The sequence below is a fragment of the Galeopterus variegatus genome, unplaced genomic scaffold (genome assembly GCF_000696425.1).
Source record: "Galeopterus variegatus unplaced genomic scaffold, G_variegatus-3.0.2 Scaffold9794, whole genome shotgun sequence".
NCBI classification, from domain to species: domain Eukaryota; kingdom Metazoa; phylum Chordata; class Mammalia; order Dermoptera; family Cynocephalidae; genus Galeopterus; species Galeopterus variegatus.
Window position 1 is genome coordinate 1 of NW_007735905.1, and position 7,713 is coordinate 7,713.

Genomic DNA, 7,713 nt, shown 5'->3' on the forward strand with positions numbered 1-7,713 from the left:
CCAGCCTCCTGAGGACTGCAGCAGCAAGCTTGTCCAGGGACCATGCCAGATGGCCTTCCCAGAATCTCTGGATGGACTGACTGGTGAAGATACTTTCCCAAACAAAACCAGTCTGCAAAGATTGGTATAATGCCCTACTTCTTCAAGTGAGCAGACACTAGTGCATGGCCATTAGGATAAAAATTTAAAATTGAAAAAAAGAAAAGAAAAGAAATCATGGAAATATGACATCTCCAAAGGAATGAAAAAAGCACCAGTAATCAACCCTAAAAGGATTCAAAATAGTTGTTTAAGGAAGCTCAATGAGCTTCAAGAAAATACAGAGAAACAACCAAATAAAAACAGGAAAGCAATAAATGACCAAAATGAAATTTAACAGAAAGAATGAAATTATATATATTTCAAAAGGTCAAACAAACTATGGAGCTGACAAATACAATGAACGAAATGAAAAATGCAATGGAGAGACTCAACAGCAGAATTGATCCAGGAGAAGAAGGAATCTATGAACTCGAAGATAGATTATTTGTTTTTTTTTTTTTTTGATCTTTATTTTTTATTTTATTTTTTTTATTTTTATTTTGTCAATATACAATGTATATGATTATTATGGCCCATCANTAATCATATACATTGTATATTGACAAAATAAAAATTTAACGAAAAAAAAAAAAAGAAAACAAAGGGACCAAACAAGACCAGCCATGTGCAGATGTGGTTTGACTTGCTCACAGCTGGGATCAACAGGGGAAAAAATCAACCAACAACCAAATGCAGTCCTGTTCACCTTGTGGCAACAATTGTGCCCCAAACAGCATTTCACCAAACTTCCCAAAGAGGAAAATGTCAAGGTATGCCCAGTGATTCTGAAAGATTTTTTAAGTATGTCCATGGAGATGGATGGACTGTTCTCCTTTGGCCAGGGAGCAGGCTGAGGTGCTCGCTTTTTGGGGACAGATGAGGACCAGAGGCCTCATGTTGAATGTTCAATACATTGGTCAGAGACAAATGCACAACATGTATTGGCCTTGGTGGCTGTCTCTTGGCGTCTGGCTCACTCACTTCCTGCCGCCATGTTTCTTCCTTCTGTGCCCACACATAGCCCATTTAATGCTCCAGTATGGCCATCGAAAAAACCTGATGGTACCTGGAGAATGACTGTAGATTATCGAGAACTGAACAAAGTAGTGCCTTCTTTGCACATGGCTATGCCTCCATTTCATGATTTAATGGATCAGCTGACAACTCAGCTGGGAACTTATCATTATGTACTTGACATTGCAAATGCTTTCTTCTCTATCCCAATCTCAGCTGATAGCCAAGATCAATTTGCCTTCACCTGGGAAGGAAGGCAATGGACTTTTCAGGTGTTACCCAAAGGATACCTGCACAGCCCAACCATCTGTCATGGTTAAGTGGCTGGGGACCTAGTCAAGTGGACTAGGCCCAGCATGGTTACAATGTTTCATTATATAGATGATGTCTTACTAATCTCTGATTCTCTTGCAGATTTGACCCAGGTGGCCCCAATGCTGTTAAGCCATTTGGAGCAACGTGGGTGGGCCATGAATACAACCAAAGTGCAAGGAACTGGACTGTCAGTCAAATTCTTAGGAGTTCTTTCATCAGGTAAGACATGAGTCATCCCAGAAGCTATTATAGACAAAATACAGGCATATCCCTGGCCCACAATGGTAGCTCAGCTACAGGCATATTTGGGATTTCTAGGGTTTGGGAGAGCTTTTGTACCCCATATGGCCCAAAGGGCCTGCCCATTGTATGCATTAACAAAGAAAGGAGTCCCTTGGTATTTAACTGAGGAAGTAGAATGGGCTTACCATGCTACAAAGAGGACAATACCGCAACTGCGAGCTTTACAAGTGGCTGATTTCACTAGGTCTTTTGAACTAGATGCGCATATAACCTAAGAAGTGTCAGGATGGGTTTTGTGGCAGAGGTAATACCAATTCCAAACACCTACAGGATTTTGATCTCAGCTCTGGAAGGGTGCTGAAGTGCACTATTCTCTGATAGAGAAATAGTTTGGAGCTGTGGATTCTGCCCTGATGGCTACTGAAATTATCATAGGAACAGCCAAGGTCCTAATAAGGATGATGTATCCCCTACTGAGTTGGTTGCACGTGTGGGCAACCACCCCCAAAATGGGTGTAGCTCAAACCCCCACTCTGTCCAAATGGGGAGCATATGTAGAACAAAGAACTGTATCAGCTGAGGAAAGTGATTTTGCAAAACTGAACAACCCTAGATATGTTAACAGCCTCCCAAGGAGGGGTGTGTACCCTCATTGGAACAGAATGTTGTATATACATCCCTGACTATCATCATAATATTACTCAGGCTTTACAACAATTAGCCAGTGAAATTCATGCTGTTCAGAAAATGACTGGAGAACCCTTCCAAGAATGGTCGGCCAATATGTCATCTTCCTGGAGGTGGGCATTAGCCATACTGGGAGGGGGAGCCTGTGTTCTAGTACGATGTTGTTGCAGTCTGTATTGCTGCTGTGGCCTATGGATACAAGGGTCAACTCTCCTCACTAAGGGAACATCACAGAAGATGCCAGATGCATAGATTGTACAGCAAGGGAAACTGAAGGGCTGGAGTGTGAAGGAAATGGAGACAGTGTGGTCAGGTTCCCTGACCTCATATCTGGCTGGACATGACTCAACATGTCCACTGTAAACATGTTGTGTAAGAGTAGTATGAGTGCACCCATGTACTCCTTGGCTAGTTGCCACTGTTGTGTACTTCAGTATAAAAGACAACAGCTCTGATATGTTGGCTAGTGAAGCTCACATTCCAAATAAAGCATGTCTACCTTGCCAACAGCTCCCAGAATCTTTTTCCAACTACCTAGCTCACAACCTTGCACAGAAAGGGGTTGAGGGGTATGTGATCCAGCCCAAACAGGGATATACTAGGATTAATTTGCATATAACGAGCATTGTTAGTAATGGGGTGCAGAATGTTTTAGCAGTGGAAGCTGATAACAAAGACATGGCATTTCTTGTTGTAAAAGTCAACTCCATGGTTTTGAAAGCAGGGAAGCAGCAGTCTTGGGAAATATCAGAGTAAAGATTACAGAAAGAGTTTCAGACCAACAGCAAAGCTTAAAACCTTCTCCTATAAATTATTTAAGAACCAAAGAGGCAAGTCAAAACACAGGTGGAATCTTAATTAGGGTAAAATCCATTAGTGATAATTAAGAAAGGATATAACCTTGCCAGCTGGAGTGTGTTAGAACCGGCATGGAGTGTTTCAGCTGATCCCCGTTCCCCTGCAGCTTCCCCTTCCCTGGGACACTGCTCCCAGGGGTGCCTCCCTCACAGGCTATGGGTGCTCTATTTGGCACTGCTTGCATCTTGGAAGCTCAGGTGCAAAAGGTTTATGAAAAGCAACAGGATTAAGTACACAATTACCCTGTAAACTCCTTGTTAAGGGAACCTCCCCCACCTAACTCCCAGGATATTACATTTGTTCGGTAGACTTTTTTAAATTTCAATTTGTCCCATAGTCTGGGCTGTTATGCTTGTGGAATAGCATTGTTATCAGTGGGATATTAATTGCATTCCCTTCTTCCTACTTGGAGCAACAGATCTTGCTCCCCACCTAGATCTTCAGGGCCTAGCACAAGTTAACCTACTTCCATGTTGACTTGGACTAATTTACTGTAAGGAGCCAATAGCAAGCATCGTCTTGTCAAGTTGCTTTTATTAAGTACAGGATCATAAGTGAGGAGCCAAAGTTGGTTTTAGGGGAAGGCAAAGGAAAAGGCTGCAGAGCTGATCATGGGGCTGATCATTGGGTTGGGAGGAACCCAGTTGGGGACACCCACAGATCCTCCTCAAGGGCAAAATACCCTATTGCAGAGGACAATCTAGAGAGGATTTTGACACAGTGATCATCCCTTTAGACTTTCCCTTTTTCTTCTTTGCAGGGGATCATGGGAAGCACTCAGTCAATTCCCCTGGATTCCCCTCTCAGATGTATCCTTAACCATTGGGACAGGTTTGACCCAGACAATCTGAAGAAGAAATGCTTAATCTTTTCTTATAACAAGGCCTGGCCTCAATATAAGCTTGGGGACCAAGAGCTGTGGCCTCTAACTGGGAGCACCAATTACAAGATGATCTACCAACTAGATCTATTTTGCAAGAGGCAAGGGAAATGGTCAGAGGTTCCTTATGTCCAGACCTTTGTGACTCTGCATCAGGACCCCTCATTATGCAACAAAATTTCAAAGACCGATCCCAAAAAGCCACAACAAGTTCCAGATCAAACTGATGACCCCCTGCTTCAGCATCCACCTGTCTCTTAGGGGGAACATAGGCCCCCTCCATATTGTCCAACGTCTACCATCTCTGCCCCTGCAGCCCCCCTCTTTAGCCCTTCCCATCAAGAAGTGGCACTCTGGACCCTGCTTTGTCCCCTTCAGCCATCCTCCCTCTCCAGGCAGTGGCAGGTGCTGAAGGTCCCATTATGATCCAAGGGAACTTGGACCTGAATGTCATGTCCATGAAGTTGGAGTGTTGACTTGTAGCACTTCATTTCTGGCACATGAGAAAGGATTTCAGCTCCCACTTCCATCCTGCTGACACCTGCTAAGCCAAAGTAGAGCACTGACTGGAAGAACCTCATTGCTGCCAAGTGGGTGTGGAAGTGTGGCTTCCAAATTAACCTTGCTGACCCTAGTGCAGTGTGGGATGCAGTATGCTACGCCTCACTCCACGTTGTTCCACTTCATTGCTGTTGGATAAGGTCCAAGCTCAACACTTGGCCTCACTGACACTGCACTCGTAGGGAAAGTGGAGTGTCAACTAGGATGGCTTTGTTTGACTTCATTGCTTCTGGGTAGAGGAGGAAGTTTGGACTGTTACTCGGTGCCGTTTACACCATGATGATGGGGGCATTAGATTGCTACCTACCACCACCAGACACGGGGTAAAATTAAGTCTCCACTTGGCCCTGCTGACAACACCCCTGTGATGAAATCAGAGTACCTCTTACTACAACCTGTGGAGGATACTAACATTAATAAAGCATATGTATTTCACAGGGCCTAACTTGTAGCATAGTAGGGACACAGCCCTTAGTTTTTAGCAGGGCTACAGCCCTGTAGTTTAGAGAATAGCCTAACTTTTTAGTATACACATAGAAACACTAAGTTTGGGGAAATAAGAAAACTTTCCCAGGACTAAAGTCTCTGTTGTAGATAAGAAAATTGTAACACAGCAAAAGTGATTGCTCTACAGGCAGTCATCCTTGGTACAGATAAACATAATGATGGGAAAGTATGTGACCTAAAAGCTTCAAGGTTGGGGATGTTCCACATCTTGCCTTCAGCTGTTTCTTTGAGTTTCTTAGGGAACTAAGTGTTGCCATGACGATTATCTCATTGTTTCTTTTCGTAACCACCTGTGTTCTTCTTTAACTTTCTTGCCTGGGCAACAAAAACTGAGAGAAAAACTGATTTGGAGTTATTCTTAGGAATCCTGCTCTCTTGAGGGAATTGCTCCTGGGATTAACCCCTGCGGGCCTCTCACCACCCTGAGGAAATGGGCTTTGAGTAATCCTTTGCGTCTCCGTCACCCTGGGAGAGGTGACAACCACCAAGCAAGATGTGGAAGGTTAGCTCACCATTTATTACCGCTCACACTGGTGAAGGGCAGCTTTTCTTTTAGCTTTTGGCTGCTGTAGGATGGGTATTATATCTTAAAAAATGTTTTCCATTCTGCTAAGCTATCTGCTTTCTGTTCCTTAGGTTAGAGAAGAATTATCTTCTTCTTTTTTTGCCTTTTGGTTGTTTGGGGTTGTAGGCTTCCCCACTGTCCCATCTGGGATATATAGGAGGCGAAAAAGAATGTCCAGGGAACTCACCACCACACTATCCTCAAGTCCCAAGATTCCTAGGCAGTCTGTCTTCTTTTTTTCACCTTTCAGAGCATTTCTATGTTTATTCATTATGCTATGTAAAGAAATTTTAAGTCATAACAGGAAAAATGAGGGAAGAAAAAGGTTTCAATATTAGCTGAAACCAGACATTATTCCATTCTGATTTTTAAAAATTCTGTTCATCCTCTTAAGCCTGACATCTGAGGGATTTCTCAAATATTTATTTTGTCAATATACAATGTATATGATTATTATGACCCATCACCGACACCTGCCGCCCTCCTCCCTCTCTAGCCTCCCCCCCAAGAATGTCCTTTCCGTTTACTTGTAAAAACTTCAAAAAAGTATAGTTGTTATATCTTCTTCCCCGCCCCCCCCCCGGTTTTTTTTTGTGTGTGTTTGTGGGTGAATTAATTTGTTTATTTTTTAGCTCCCACCAATGAGTGAGAACATGTGGTATTTCTTTTTCTCTGCCTGACTCGTTTCACTCAATATTATTCTCTCAAGGTCCATCCATGTTGTTGCAAATGGCAGTATTTCATTCGTTTTTATAGCTGAGTAATATTCCATTGTGTATATATACCACATTTTCCGTATCCACTCATCCGATGAAACAGGTTTTGAATTCTCATCTTGCATAAAGTACTGAGATAAGTGTCGGGCGATGGAAAGGTAAGAGTGAAAGGTGGATAAGACAGCTTCCAGGAGGAGTGCCAAGTGGGGGATCCATGAGGACAGGGCAGCTCTGAGGGTCTCACTGAGCACTGACGTGGCAATGAAGCCACTGAGGATCCCAGCCTAGTCATGCTGCCAACAGGAGGAGGAAGGAGATGGGAGGCACCAAGGCCAGGTGAAGGCAGCAGCTCTTAAACCCCACGGCACGCAGTAGGTCTCTAATTTCTCATTTCAAATTTTCAGCTTAAATTAGCAACAAATATTGAGGAAGTGAACTATGCAATGTTATAACTAACGATAAATTTCAAATGCCTATGTATATTAAATAAGTGACCTCAAAAATATTTTTGTGCGTGTCATATGAGATTTTTATTTTAAAATGTCAACATTCACAATATATTGAAAATTACATCATTTTCTACTATTTAAACTTATTTTTAAAATTTTTTAATGGACACAATAGCTGTACATATATATGGGGTACAATGTGATATTTAGATACTTGTATACAATGTGCAATGATCAAATTAAAGTAATTAGCATATCCACCCCCTTTAACATTTGTCATTTCTTTGTGTTGGGACCATTCAACATCCTCTGTTCCAGCCATTTGAAATCATACAATAAATTGTTGTTAACTATAGTCACCCTACTGTGCTACAGAACACTAGAATTTCTTCCTCCTATCTAGCTGTACTTGTGTATCCACTGACCAACCCTCTCACTATCCATACTCCCTACCACCCTTTCCAGCCTCTGGTAACCACTATTCTACCTCTATGTGATCAACTTTCTTAGCTTCCACATATGAGTGAGAACAAGCCGTGTTTCTCTTTCTGTGTCTGGCTTATTTCACTTAACATAATGTCCTCGAAGCTGCGGATGACAGGATTTCATTCTTTTTTATGGATGCATAGTATTCCATTGTGTACATATACCACATTTTCTTTATCCAATCATTGGTTTTATAAGATCTTAATTTGAAATAAATTTATTTTATCATACACCTCAGTGGTTTGGTCGTTCTGACAACCATAACTGTGGTTACCAGGTGGTCCTTAGGAACCAAGTAGTATAAAAGAGAGAGAGCAACAGCCTCTTTGAGAGATGACTCTCAGTCCTAAA